Here is a 15,266-nt window from a genome sequence, read left to right as displayed (position 1 = left end):
AGTTTACCTAAATATGCAGCTCAATCCAAAGACAAACTCTAGCTTCCCATTTGCAATACATTCCCAGTTCAATCCTGCCCCCGCTCCTCACTGGTCTGGACCTTCAGGACCTATCTCCACTATGGATGAATAGATGATAGACCTAGTTTAGAGTTCATGTGTGAGTCAACAGTCATTAAATGCCTCGAGCCCCAATAATGAAGGTAACACTTCCCAGCTCCAATAATAAACTTTACCCACTTTCTGAAGTTTTCTATAACTCAGGCCTCATTCCTAAATGAGAGATTGTTAATATCACAAAAGTACAGTATCGAGGTTATGCTTCATGAGTGAGTACATCTAGCTAAAGGCACTGCTTAAAGAACGGCCTCATATCATAGGTGAAGCATAACTACCCAAGCGTCCTCAAAGATGTGCAGGAATCCACAAAGGGACCGACTCTTCCATGCCAGCTCCTTCATCAAAACTTCAGGTCTTCTTGGCCATAAAACAAAAACTATCCATGGCAGAATTGTTCAGTTTGACTATAGATTAATTTATATCCTAAAGAGTATTAACCATTTAGCAACCACAAGCTTAAAATGAAATTTAGGAACACAGATTCATAGTATTTCTGTAGAGTGTTATCAAAGAGAATGCTAAACCAGGGTTGCTTTATCAGTATAAACACTTTGGGGAAAAAAATAGCAAAGTCTGAGTTTCACTACCCACAGCAAAACCCTCTGTAGTCTTTAGTCTTTTAGAAAATAGTCAAGATTTTCCAAATGTCATATATGCAGATTCAAATCATCCCCAAGCCAATGTATACCTGTGCCAATGATTTGAAGATAACAGAGGGGATTCAGTCAGCTACCACAAGAAAATGCAAATCAAAAGGCATGTTTGGATGCATTAAGTAACCACCCAAGACCGATCTGACAGACTTAGGCTTTAGTGCATTCCTAGCAATGACAAACTGAGATCACAACCTGCTTTGCTAAAAAGAGTAGTTTTAAAATGTTCTATTAACATACAGAAATGAAAACCCTGCAATTTCATAACCAACAATATATAGAAAGCCATTATCTGAAGTGTAAGCAACTGCATAGTGCTATTTTAATTATGCATTGCAAAGAAACTGTGATTTATGTCTTCACCAGTATTTTATTAGAATGTCAAATCAATTGAATTACATCCTGTGGGAAAGATTAGCATGGATTTTAGTACGGATGTGTGAAAGTGTTGCTGTGCCCAGGCCAACAAAGTTGTGTGTTAATGAGAGTGAAAATGGAAAGAGAAGTGTGAATTTCTCTGGTCCAAGAAATCCTGCAGCCACTCTTCTCTCCGTTCCACTGTAATCCACACTACATTTGCGAACAGTACAAACTGAACCCAAAGCCCGCCAGACATCAGCACTGCCCTTTGAGTATGATGATAACATCGAAGGGATTTAGGGCAAGGAAATGTACGTTCAGACATCTACTCCTCAGCTTGAAGCAGAGAGGGAATTAAACATATGACCATACAGCCAATGGAAATTTGTTTGAATCAAAAATTTTAATATCCCTCTAACGAAACTTTGAAATCTGGGTCACCTATATTACACCCATGTTTTATTGAAGCTACCACCAAAAAATTTTTCTTCAATAAATCCCATGTTTTATTGAAGAAACAGAGGTAGAAAAATAGTCACTTGACTAGCAAATTAGTGGTAGAACATGGTCCCTGGTCTCCCAAAGATCATTTTAGTAACCTTTGACAATATTATTAGTTTCTAGTTTCTGGACAATGCTCCATTACTTTCTATTTTGTCTCTTCTTTCCTTTGTTTTCTTTCCTTTTTTTTTTTTTAATTTGTAATTAAGGGGAAATTCTGAGTATAAGATACAGACATTTCTTTGGCCAAATAAAATTAGGACCAAGTCATGGAAATGGGTAAAAAAGGAAGAGATATATTGGAGAAAAAAAATTTTTTTTTTCAGCGTAAGCAATGCTTATAGGTCTTTGAAAACTAGCTGACAGGCCCCTGAGAAAAAGCCTGCAAGCTGCTGCTTCTGCAGCCCTCCAGTGTCTGCAGTCTCCTTTTTTGTCCATGGTTTTTTCAGAAGTTATCACTGGCTGCCCAGATGAAAATTAAAATCAGTTCTGAAAACTGAAAATAGGATTCCCTCCTCTGTGATGACTGAAAAATTAACTGGCCATTTGGTGTTGCCTTCATAATTATGGTTCGGAGCAGAATCAACTATCCTCGTGCACAATCCGGCCTTTGTACTCTGCTTGCACAAAGACCCCAGGAGAAAGGGCAACTTCCGAGCACGGTGAGGGGTGGAAAGGAGTTGGATCAAGGGAAGAGAAACTTCCAGAAAGAACCGTGGTATGTGCAGCTGTTTCAGCCGCTCGTTCAGGCAACCTAACACCAGACCGCTCATTCCCCCACCACACACACACATCCGCCTCCCACGGGACCCGGACCTCAGTCCCGTCACTGGAGCACAGATGAGGGAAGGAGGAGAAGGTGAGAGCCCACCCTCCGTGCAGCTTTTAAGGTTCTTGTCACCCCTCCAGCGCTGTGCAGTGCAAAGGCTTGTGACCCTGTAAATGGTGGGCGCAGGCGGCTCTTGGGGATAGGAGCCGCCAGCCAGCCGGGTCGGTCGCGCCACTGGTGGGGTCAAGTCTATTGCAAATATCAAATCGCCCTCTCCAGTGCAGACGCCACTCATGCTTCAAATGCCAGGGGCACTAGAGCAAAGCTCGGAGACTCGGGACTCCGAGCGTCTCGGCGTCGCTGTCGCTTGCTTTTTTTTAATACTTACAGACACACACACCCCGCCGCCCCCCACTTTCCAACTCACTAGCCCCTTGTCCCTGCCCCCACCTCCACCCCCTCCCGGGCTCCGGAGTCCCCAGGGCAACCTTTTTCTGCCCCGCCCCCCCAACCACCCAGGTCCTGGACTCGCAGGGTCCCTCACCTCCCCCCCCCCCCCCGGTACTGGGCGGGTGTAGACGGAGCTCTGCCTTTCCTCCCTCCTCCCCCTGGCTCGGGGCTCTCAGGGGACCCCCCACTCTTTTTCCCTCGCCCCAGGTCTGGGCTCGTGCGGAAATCTCCCACCCTCTGCCCCCACCAGGCGCCGGACTCTGGGGCCCTCGTTCTCTGAACCCAGGTCTCACCCCCTCCTCTCCCTCCCCTTCCTCGTCCCCCCTGCCCGCCGGCAGCGGCCCGCCCTTCCTCGGCGGCCGGGTCACTCCGGGACAGGCGCCGTGTCCCCGCCCTCCCGCGGCTGGAGCCCAAGACTCGGGCGGCGGCGGCGCGGCTGAGCCCCGGGCCAGTGCCGGGCTTTGAACTCCCGCGCAATATCGGGACCCTTCCCCACCCCCCGCGTCCGGGACCTCAAAACCTGGACCCCGGTCCTGGAGAGGGCCCACCCCGGCGGCTGCCACCACCGTGGAGGGGGGGCGCCGTGAACTTCCCGACCGTGACCCGGGCGGGCCAGGCAAGGGCGCCCCCGATGAGGAGCAGGAGGCGGCTCCCGGCTCGGCGTTCGTCTCGGGAACTGTGCTTCGCCCGGGCCTGTGCACCCCGGTGTCTGCTGCACCGAAGCTCCTCCCGCGCTCGGATTGGACCCTCCGCTGAGCGTCAGGCAGCCCCGGTGCGCCCTCGCTGGCCTGGCACCGCGCGGGGCACTCAGGAGCCCGAGCTCTGCGAGAGGGAGCGCCTGACTCCGGGGTTCTGAGCCCCACCAGCATGCTTTTTCTTTTTTTTTTTTTCTTTTTGGTAAGGTAATTGTTATTGATAACGGCTACACTCTTCTGGGCAAAACCTTATGCAATTGTTTTAATGTACATTTTATTGCAGTATAAGGTATACGTGAAAGGTGCACAGTACACAGCTGGATGAATGTTCACACACTGCACACACCTGTGTAACCAGGAGCCAGACCAAGAAACAGAACATGATCAGCTCCTCATGTTCCCTCAGCTGCTTCTAGGCACTACACATCCACCCACCAGGGCAACCCCATCTTGATTTCTAACACCAGGTTTTTATACTTTATATTAAATGGAATCATAGACAATGTGCCCTCTTGTGTCTGGGTCCTTTTTCTTCAACATCACGTTAGTGAGATTGATCCATGTTTTTGTCTGTGATTGAAGATGATTGCTTCTCATTGCTGTATAGCATGTCTGTGGGTGAGTATATCACAATTCGTTTGTCCATTCTATTTGGGTAAACAAATAGAAAAAATTGCACTTTTGGGTAACTTACAGTTTTGTGGTTATTTTAGAAAGTGCTTGGGCCAACCCCGTGGCTCACTCGGGAGAGTGCGGCTCTGGGAGCGCAGCGGCGCTCCAGCCGTGGGTTCGGATCCTATATAGGGATGGGGTGCGCTAACTGGCTGAGCGCGGTGCAGGAGACACCAAGCCAAGGGTTGCGTTCCATTCCCCTTACCGGTCACAAAAAAAAAAAAAAAAGAAAGAAAGTACTGGAGTGAACATTCTAGTATATGTCTTTTTGTGGACAGGTTGGCATTTCTATGTATAAATACCTAGGAATGGAATTGCTGGGTCGTAGGAAGGCATATACTCAGCTTTCATAGACATGGCCAAAGACATTCCAAAGTGATTTACTCATTTATTGCTCACCAGCAGTGTATGAGAACCCCAGTGGCTCCAATACCAACTATGGATGGTCCCTGACTTATAATAGTTTGACAGGATATTTTTGGGTTGATGGGTTGATCAGGAAGTAGCCCCTTCATAAGTTGAGGAGCACCTAGATTTATTGAGGACCTGCTGTGCACTGGATAGAACAGTAAACAGGACACACTGAGCCCCTATACTCAAAGAGTTCTAGAAGGACAGACAAAATATGCACATTGTCAAACACCTAGACAAGCTAATGCCTGGTGGAGGTAAGTGCTGCAAAATAATAAAACTGGGCCATGGTATGGAGGAGGGCACTTAAAGTGAACTGGTTGGAGAAGGCTCTGGAAGGGGGTGACAACTGAGTCCAGACCTCAGAGACAAGAAGGAAGTCTGGATGAAGACAGGCATGGGCATGAAGTTGCTCCAGGTCTCTCCTGCCTTTTCATGCCTCCCACTTTACGGGGCTCCCTGGACTTGGGAGAACCAGGTTGCAGCTTCCAAGGCCTTCAAGTTCACTGTGCTGCTGCTTGGGTGGAGAAGTCCTGGAAAGCCCATCTCTCCTTGCCTCTAAACTCCCAGATGCTTCTCTCCAAGAATTTTTCCACCCTCAGTTGTATAATTAGTGCTCATTTTGCTTTATGCCTGCACGCCACATTTTGCCACATACTTTACTACTTGAAAAAATATTTCTGAGTTCCAGTTATTGATGAGGTAGCCTGGTGTTAGACAGACAGGGTGTCCCCACAAAGGAAACTGACAGCATGAAAACATTAACATGCTCAAGACCAGAGGATAAGTCAGTGAAAGATCAAAGCATGCTCTGGGCAGTTCATGCCACTCTCCAGACACTGTGCTGAGGGCTTATACACAGTGTCCCTTTTAATTCCCACAGCTCCGTTTAACACATATGGGAACTGAGGCACAGGGAGATTACCTAACTCACCTAAAGTCACTTAGTTAATAACTGGAGAAGTCAAGATACAAACCCAGAGTTGTCTTACTTTGAAACTCACTATCTCAGGTCAAGTTTCATAGAAGCAGAGCCTGTGACCAGGTTTGTGTTGGGGCCATTTTTGTAGGGAGTGCTTTCAGAAGAGTGAGGGAAGCAGGATAGGACAGGGGGAAAGGTGAGCAAGAACGTGGTCTCAACTGGAGACTGGCTTTGGTCTATTCCACGAGAGACATGAATTGCATCACAGAGTTTGTCTTTCTTTGATGCAAAGGAGGAGGCTTTTGTACCCACTGTCAGCCAGCCCTGGCAGTTCTCCAGAGAAGGGGATATCCGTGGGTCTTTAGCAACCAACACAGCTCAGAGGGCGAGGGTTGGATGTGCTAGCTCAGGGAAGGGAGCCAAACAACATCCACTACACCCAGTGGCAGTTTGTCTTTGCTCCAACCTCACCTAGGGTATCCCGGATGCCCAGAACACTCCACAATCCAGAACACTAGAGTCTGCCCACCTCCTATGGCCCACCCTTTCTATGGCCCGCAAACTTCCCCTACACCAGTGGTTCTTTAAAGTACACAAGAATCACCGGAAGGGTTTGTTAAAGCTCAGATTGCTGGGCCCCACCCCCAGAGTTTACAATTCCACAGGGATGGGTGGAGTCTGAAATGTTGCGCTTCTAACCACCAAATGATATCATGTGGATAAATATCTAGGAATGGAATTGCTGGGTAATAGGGAGGCATATGCTCAGCTTTAGTAGACATGGCCAAAGAGATTTCCAAAGTGCTCTACTCATTTTCTTCTCACCAGCAATGTATGAGAATAGGCCCCAAGACTGTACAGACAATCCATGACTTATGATGGTTCGATTTATGATATTTTTTACCTACAAGTCTGCTTGTCTACTGCCTACAGCATCATTTCAGGGCATTACATCTGTTCCCCAGTCACTCCTATGCTAGATAGAATGTCGATGATCCCTCATTTTAACCAGGCTCTCCAGGCAATATATCGCCCCAAATATTACTCTACTGGTGGAATTGTAAGCGTCTTTGGCAGATAATTTGGATACACAAGTCTTTGTGGTAACCTCTTGGTGACCCCAGGGATTCAATCCAACCGAAGAGAAAATTGGGAACTCTGAATGTAAAGGACAAAGGCAAAATATTGAATTAGCATAAATTTTGCCCTCAGGCCCTAGACTCCTATTCTGCGTGTGTCTCCTCTCTGTGTATTCCTGATGAAGGCCCCAGACATTTTATGCTGAAGCTGGTTCATCTCTTTACAGGAGCTGATTTGAGCCCATCTCTGCCCAACTGGCAATGAAATCTGCCAAGGTAGGCATATTTCCACCACAGAAATCGGCAAATACTAAAAAGCAGGGCTCTTTTTTTCCAGAGAGCTCGTTAATAAACTTTTGCTACATCTCCTCTCTCTTAAAAGCCGTTTTTAAAAAGATTAACAAACACACCAATATACAGTTGACAATATAATTTAATATTTGTGTGTGCCAAACACATGCCTATCATGTGCCAGCACTGTGCTAAGTGCTTTCACAAGTTTTTCTTTAATTTCAGAATAACCCACTGAAGTGTTTTTATCCTGAGATTAGGGAAGAGAAAAACTGAGACTCTCAGACGTCAGCTAACTTGCCTAAGTTCATACAGCCAGTTAGAGGAAGCAGCTGCTTTCCAGCCCACATCTACTAACCCCAAAACTCTAGGTTCTTCCTACTATCATAGTCCTATTTCTTTGTAGTTCAAGAGAATATCAAGTCTTAAACCAAAGAAATGATTCTTTCATGTAGCTGTGCACAAATCTTTTGGTCTTAGGACCCTTTCACACTCTCAAAAAGTATTGAGAACCCCAAAGAGCTTTGGTTCTGTGGATTATGTTTATCAATAACAATAGTATTAGAATGGAAGCTAAGAACTGTTTAAGAATTTTTATTAATTCATTTAAAAATAGCAATGGCAAACCATTACATGTTAATGTCAAGAACACATTCTTATTAAAAATAACTAAGAAAGTATATAATGAAAAGAATGTTTTGCAAAGCTCTGCAATATCTAGTTTAATAGTAAGACAGCTGGAGTCTCTTTACTGCTTCTGCATTTGATCTGTTACAGTATGTTGCTTGGGCTGAAGTATATGAAGAAAATCTAGCTTCATCCAGATTGGAAGAGGGAAGATCTCATGGATCCCTGGAAATCATCTTTGGGAACCCCAGAGGTCTTTGAATCACTTTGAGGACTGATAATCTAATTATTAAATTTCATGCTCAGGACAGTGATGGGGAGGCAATAGACTTCAAACACTTGGTTCATCTGATCTTATTCTTATAAGTAAGATTATATTAGAATTTGACCAATCCAATAAGCTAAATGGCTATTCTATAAGGTAAACATAAAAAATATACTGTGGCATTTGAAGTATCCTCTCTTCTTTCTCTCTTTCTCCCTCTCTTTCTGTCTTGTAATCCTCAGTCAGGGCCAGCCCACTGATTTTCCACATCCCAACAGTGGCTTATGCAATACCACTTATTCATTTAGCAAATACTTATTAAGCATCTATTGTGTACCAGGCAAAGACACTGGCAACATGATGGTATGCAAAACATTCACAGTCACTGCCTTCTTGGGGCTTATAATTTAGTGGGAGAGACAGGCCGTGTTAAGTACAGCGGTGCTATAAAAGTATGTGGTGGTACAGAGTATGTGGTGCTGTAAGGGGATAATGGGAGATTTTCTGCAGAGAAGTATTTCCTGAGGAAGTGCTGAGGGGAGGCCTGAAGGATTCCTACAAGTGAATTAGGTAGAGGTGGGATGGAAATGGAGAGCTCAGACAGCAATGCTGAAAATGGTGTGAACTGAGGCTGATAGCTATGTCAAGGATTTGGGTTTTTCTCTTAAAAGAAACAATAGGCTTTTTTTTTTTTTTTTTTTTTTTTTTTTTTTTTGGTGTCTGGCTGGTACAGGAAACTGAACCCTTGACCTTGGTGTTACAAAGCTACATCTAGCGAACCTGTTAAAAGGCAAGTTTTAAATGGGAAAGGATGTGATGTGGTGAGACCATTCAGAAGGCTTTAGAATAGTCCAGGCAAGACAAGGAGAAAGCTTTAGCTCACACCGGTGGAGGGAGGCGGAGACAAGTGCACGGATTTGAGAGATGTCTTGGCTGGGTTAGATATGGAGGGAGGAATACTTGTCAGGGATGCCTCCCAGATTGTTACAAACATCTATCCAATACCCACTACCTGTGACCACTATGCCAGGCTCTGGTGTCACAGCCGAATAGGAATTAGGGTTGAGTTTGAGTAGGAATAAAAAAATAAAAGCTAATCATTGCTTAAATGAGATAGAGGTTTTTCTTTTCTATCTTCTCTCATTTAAAAGTCTAGAAGTCTGAGGTCCAGGACTCTCCTCATGAAATCTGGGATCCTTTGATCATGTTCCTCCTCTGGGCATGGCCTCCATTCCCAAGGTCCCCCAAAGTGGCGGCTCCAGCTCCAGCCATTGTATGAATGTTCCAGCGAGCAGGAAGAGGAGACGAATGAAAAATAAGGGACACAGCATAAGAGAACTTCCCAGAAGCAACCACACGACACTTCTGTTTATGTCTCTTGCCCAGAATTTATTCAACCGGCGCAGAGAAGCTGCAAAGGATTCTAGGAAATGTAGTCTTCATTCTGGGAAGCCATGTATCCAGCTAGAAATTCTACTGCTATGGAAGAAAGGGGAAAAAGATGCTAAGGGAAAATCCACGGTTTCCACAAACCCAGAATTAGGCACAGGTGTTGCACTTTTGAGGACTCACAACAGTTTGAGGTCAATGGTTTCCATCTCGTGAATCTCAGTTTTCTTCGTATGTCAAACAAGAGGGTTCCTACCGGGTGACTGCTGTAATTTCTTCCATTTCTAGAGTACTATGATTCTACCTACACTTCCATTACAGTGAGGGATTTTATAACTATTCATTTTTCAAAAGTATTCATTATTTTGATTTATTGCAGATGAATACATTTTGCTGAAAACACGCTTTCCTGCAATGATTCTCTTTGCTAAGGTTAGATTAATGGGAATCAGTAGAAAGTGATGCTTTTGATGGCTCTCTATGTATTTGATGCATTTGTTTTGTGGATAATGAAATATTAATACACATGAAAATGTAAACTTTTTATGATTGTTTGAATTAACTATGTGGTCTGAAAAATGTTAAAAATAAGTATCATTTCTTTAAAGGAAATGTAAAAAACAAATACCTCTTCAATTAAAAATAATTCACTCTCAATTACAAAGTTTTTTTTATTTTATCAATATACAATGTAGTTGATTTTCATGTCCCTTTACCAATTCCTGCCTCCTCCCTCCCACCCATCAACATCATATGTGTTCACTTGTCTTAACAAGTTCAAGGAATTGTTATTGTTGTGTCTTCTTCCCCACCCCACCCCCATTTGTTTGTGTATATATTTATTTATTTTTAGCTCCCACAGATAAGTGAGAACATGTGGTATTTCTCTTGCTGTGCCTGACGTATTTCACTTAATAATTTTTTCTAAGTCCAACCATGATGCTGCGAATGGTAGTATTTCATTCTTTTTTATAGCAGAGTAGTATTCCATTGTGTAGATATACCACATTTTCCATATCCACTCATCTGATGATGGACATTTGGGCTGGTTCCAACTCTTGACTATTGTAAATAGTGCTGCAATAAACACTGAAGTACAGGTGTCCCTTTGACATGATGATTTCCATTCCTCTGGGTATATCCCTAGCAGTGGGATAGCTGGGTTATATTGTAGATCTATCTGTAACCGTTTGAGGAAACTCCAAACCATTTTCCATAAAGGCTCCACCACTCCATTTTGCAGTCCCACCAACAGTGTAGGAGGGTTCTTTTTCTCAGCAACCTCTCCAGCATTTATCACTCTCAGTCTTTTGGATATTAGGCATCCTGACTGGAGTGAGATGGTATCTCAGTGAGATTTGCATTTCCCAAATGCTGAGTGATGTTGAGCATTTTTTATGTGTCAATTACAAACAGTTTTAATGGTGAAGAGAACAATCAGGAATTATCCAACATTATGATTCTCCCTCCCCACAAATCTCTCTGATCTGAGACCGTTGGAATGAAGGGACAGACTACCTAGTCTGGTTTTGTTAGTTATGATTGTGTTTATTGTTCAGTGTTGTTTGGGTTAACTCCAGTGTTTCGATTGAATTTCCTGAAGCAATGGTGAAATAATATAACCCATAACAGTAGTGCTTACCCACAGGAAAATAACTTAGATTTATAATTTTCTGGGATAACACCACAGAGTAGATCATTTATAACGCAGGTTATCTAATCCTGACTTTTGTCACTAGGGTCTTCCTAAACCTAGCTAGCCTTAGAGAAAAATATCCAAATGATAACTTTGACTCTAATTCCAATTTTCTATTGAATTCATTGAATTAGTATTAGGGAATGGTGATATTTCACTTAGTATGCAAAACTTTTCTAATTTAATTTACTTCAATTGAGTAGTTCAAAGAACTGTAGGCATGAAATAGGATTCTACCTGTTTTCCTTCAATGATTAGTTAATTCTGTTAAAGATCTCTTACATAGTGTTAAGAATATTAAAAAGAACACATTCAATATACAGATTTTATGAAACACTGTCTAAATCATGAAACATATTTCTTGTTAAATTAATTTAAATAACAAATTTAGCAAACAAGATTCTTTAGAGGTATCTTTCCTCCTCCAATTGGATGATTAGAAAATTATTGAGAAAATATATTTTAAATATGTTTTACCTTTCCTAATTGCTTTTCAAGCTAAAATTCAAGCACAAAGCTTTTAGCGTGTGTGTATATGTGTGCATGTTTATTTATATGTGTGTATATATAAATAGTTGGAGACGTAAATATTTTCATCTATTTTCCTGTTTGGGGCTATTTTTCTGCAAGAAAGCATGGTTTATATCAATTTGTACTACTTTAAAATAACTTTTACAATGAGATCATTTAAAATAAACTGTTCTTAAACTATTCGCCTTATAGTAACTTCATAAATGCAGAAACCAATGACATACCATAAAGTACAATTTGTCAACTTTTAAGATATGAGCTAAACTTGTTTGTTCAGATTCGGGCATAGATAAGAAACTTGACTCACTCTAGTTTTATAGTTGCCCAGAGATTTAAATAAGGCGGGATGATTGTCTAGCACAGCTCATAATAATGCACTTAAATTTAGAGCTCCAAATACCCCACTCACTAGTCGGCATGCTTCTCGAGGCCTTCAGACTGAAAAACTGCAGCTGTGTTTATGCAGTAATTTAGAATCCCTATTACATATGCAAACAACTGGGTTCCATGGCTCAATCACAATTCATTCATTTTGCTTTTTCTGTACTAAAGAAATAAAATCAGAGAACTATATAGCATTATGGCAGCCCTTAAAAATCACAAAAATCAGGACATTGAAAATGATAGTCCCACAAAGCCCACAAATCTTTTCCATTTCCCATTAAATGAAGTTCACAACAGACATTCCAAATATATGTAGTTAAGGTGTGTTATTCAGTTCAGCAAACATTTATTAAGGCAAGAAAACATATTACTATAATAGGAGAAATTAAAACATTAATAAGGAAAGGCTCTTACCTTGAGGACCTTGGAGCCTACCAGAAGATACTTATAATCAAACACTGTGTGTGTGTGCATGTGTGTGCATGGGTGTGTCTGTGTGTGCTTTATAGAGAACACCAATAAGTGGGCTGAGTTTGTTTCCAGTTATAAATAAAATTTCCTTTGGGGATGTTACAGATCTGTGCGATCATATCACTTACGATTTACATAGCAACGATTTCTGAAGTATTTATTTACTGTCTAGATCCACACTGACCCTAACAAAAGTATATGCAGTTCATCTGGTTATGCACTCGTATGACAGCCAGATTCTGAAAAGTTGTGTAGAAATTGGCTTTCATGCAAATAGAATACTATCTTCATAATGCTTAATAGTTAACCCAAATTTAAATTTTAAAATTATGTTCCAATTTTAGGTGTTTTTATAGAACTTGGATTTTCTCATATTATTTTGGCTTATCGAATATGTGTGTGCATCGTGTGAGGGGGATGCACCAGCTTACTGTAAGGTAAATTATTTTACTCTGAAAAATTCAAATGCTTTTTAAAAAGTGCTATAGATAAAGTGAAACTTTTAAAATTATACTGGAATATAACACAGGCTGTTTCCAATTTACTCTTGGGTTACGTTTCAGATGTTAATTGGAAAGCAAAAGTTTCTACTGGAAATAATCTCTTACATGCTGGGTTTTCAAGAAAGCACACAAAAGCTATTCATTTGTTTAAGGTACAGCTCTGTCATAACTGTTCCTAAAGATCCCCTCTTCCCCCGCTGACTTTTGAGTGCCTCTGGGGAGTGAGATCAATGAACCTCTTATCTTTCCAATTTAGTAGCCAGGAACTTCAAAATTTCTAAGTCACAAGTAATTGATAAACCAGGGCTCCTGAGGTGCTGGGAGAGGGACTGGGAAGGAAGCCCTGACAATGGAAATGTAAGGGATGAGAAGCTGAAGTAGAAGGTAAGGGACTTTTTGCTTTCTTTTCTAAGCAGCTGTGGAAAAAACACTATTACTGAGATTGAAGTAGAATGTCTCCATCTTACACACTCTTCATTCTCCCAACAACTAGATAGATAGATAGGTAAATAGATGGATAGGTACATAGGATAGATGGGTAGATAGGAGCTTTTGGAGTCATGAGAAAAGCTAAAGGTACACGTGCAGGCCAGTAGTTACAGGCTGACTTCAGAGTAAGGCTGCATCTGGTCCTAATCCCTGATTTTCTACATGGAAATTGTAGGATTTGGGGCAGGTATTTAAATTTCTGTGGGCCTTAGTTTCCCTATCAGAAAAAAATGGAGATAATAATAATACTGAGCTCATAGGATGTGGTAAAGGAGTAAATGAGATAATCCATGTCCAGAACATAGGAAGCCCCCAATAATTTTACTTAGCAGCAGCAGCATTATTTTTATGGCATATAGTTGAAGGCTGCAGGAATATAGAGAAAAGCATATTTAACTGGGGGTCAGTTCCTTTTTAATTGGACTCATGACCTTGAATGGGTCATTCAATTTCCTTGGAGCTCAGTTTCCTCAGGTAAAATGAAGGGGTGGGTCTAGATAAACCAGTGCTTCTCAAATTTCAGTGTGCATGGAATCACCAGAAAATCCTGTCAAAAGGAAGATTCTGACTGAGCCAGTCTGGGGCAGGGACTGAGATTCTGCCCTGTTGACAAGCTCCCAGGATGTGGCTGGTGCTGCTGGCCTGGGTACCACACTTCGAGTCGCAAAGATCTAGGTGGTATCCAGCCAGGGTATCTCCCTGCTTCGAAACCATATTTTAAAATTATGATAATGACCCGTTTATGTACATAAAGAATGGATAAAAGATTCAGGTTTGCTTAAGAGGAAAACCAGTCTCAAATTATTTTGGGGATTTTGTCTTTAGAGCTCCGACAAGATTGGAAGGGAAAATCAGGACGTGGCTGAGGGGTCAGAGGCTGGCGGCAAAGGGGGATGTTTCCTGATCTGGTTGGTCCTTAGCACAAAGGCAATGTTAAATGGAGGTAAAAGGAAATTTAAGTTTGTAGAGTTCTTTTTTCCTGACTCTAGAAGGCAGCATGACATGATAGTGAAGAATGACGGTGTGTGTGTGTGTGTGTGTGTGTGTGTTTTATCAACTATACTTGGGCAGTTATCCCAGCTCTGCAACTTAATGGCTGACCCTGAGCAAATTGCTTAATTTTTCTCATCTATAAAATGGGAATAACAGTACTTTGTTGGGCTCTACTGACAAGTAATTGATACAGTGCCTAAAGTACTCGGCATAATGCCTAAGTGCACAATTAAGTGCTCAGATAAGGTCATCTATTAAAATTATCATCATCATCACTATTATCATTAAGTTGGGAGCACTAAAAGGCTGAGAGCATTGTAATCCCAACTGTATTGTAGCTTCTACAACAGTGGTTCTCATCCTGTGTGTGCACCAGAAGCAACTGGAGGGCTTATTATAACACAGGCTACTGGGCCCCACCCCCAGAGATACTGATTCTTTAAGTAGGTCTTGGGTGGGGTCCAAGATTCTACATTTCTAATAGATTCTCAGGTGATAAGATGCTGCTGGTCTGAGGACCACATTTTGAGAACCAATAATCTAAAGAATTACTTCCTATGACTGGCATGGTTAGGAATGAGGAATCCCTGGTAGGTGAATTTTCCACACAAGTGAAACTTACCTCAAATGGAACACTCTCATTTTAATTCCTTTTTTATTTCTGTGAGCAGGAGCTCTTAAATACAATTAAACTTCTTCTATTTTGATTGAAGTCATCAAGTAGTTCTTCTTGATTTCGGAAGGCAAAAGAAAGTGTGGCCTTTTGACTTATGAACTTAAAATTAACCTGAACAACATTTCTAGAATGTGTTCCTGAAGGGACAGTCACAGATCCCTAACAGAGATAGTGGTGAAGCTTATGAGTCTGCATGGGTTCCTGGAGAATAAGTATGTAAGGCTTTATTGTTATGATTGCTAGATTGGTAAACCAGAGAAATGATGCAGGCATAACATATTGGACTAGCCAGGAGTACCAAGCAGTACCAAAGTGTGTT

Source organism: Cynocephalus volans, chromosome 11 (genome assembly GCF_027409185.1).
Source record: "Cynocephalus volans isolate mCynVol1 chromosome 11, mCynVol1.pri, whole genome shotgun sequence".
Taxonomy (NCBI): domain Eukaryota; kingdom Metazoa; phylum Chordata; class Mammalia; order Dermoptera; family Cynocephalidae; genus Cynocephalus; species Cynocephalus volans.
This window is presented reverse-complemented; position numbering follows the sequence as displayed.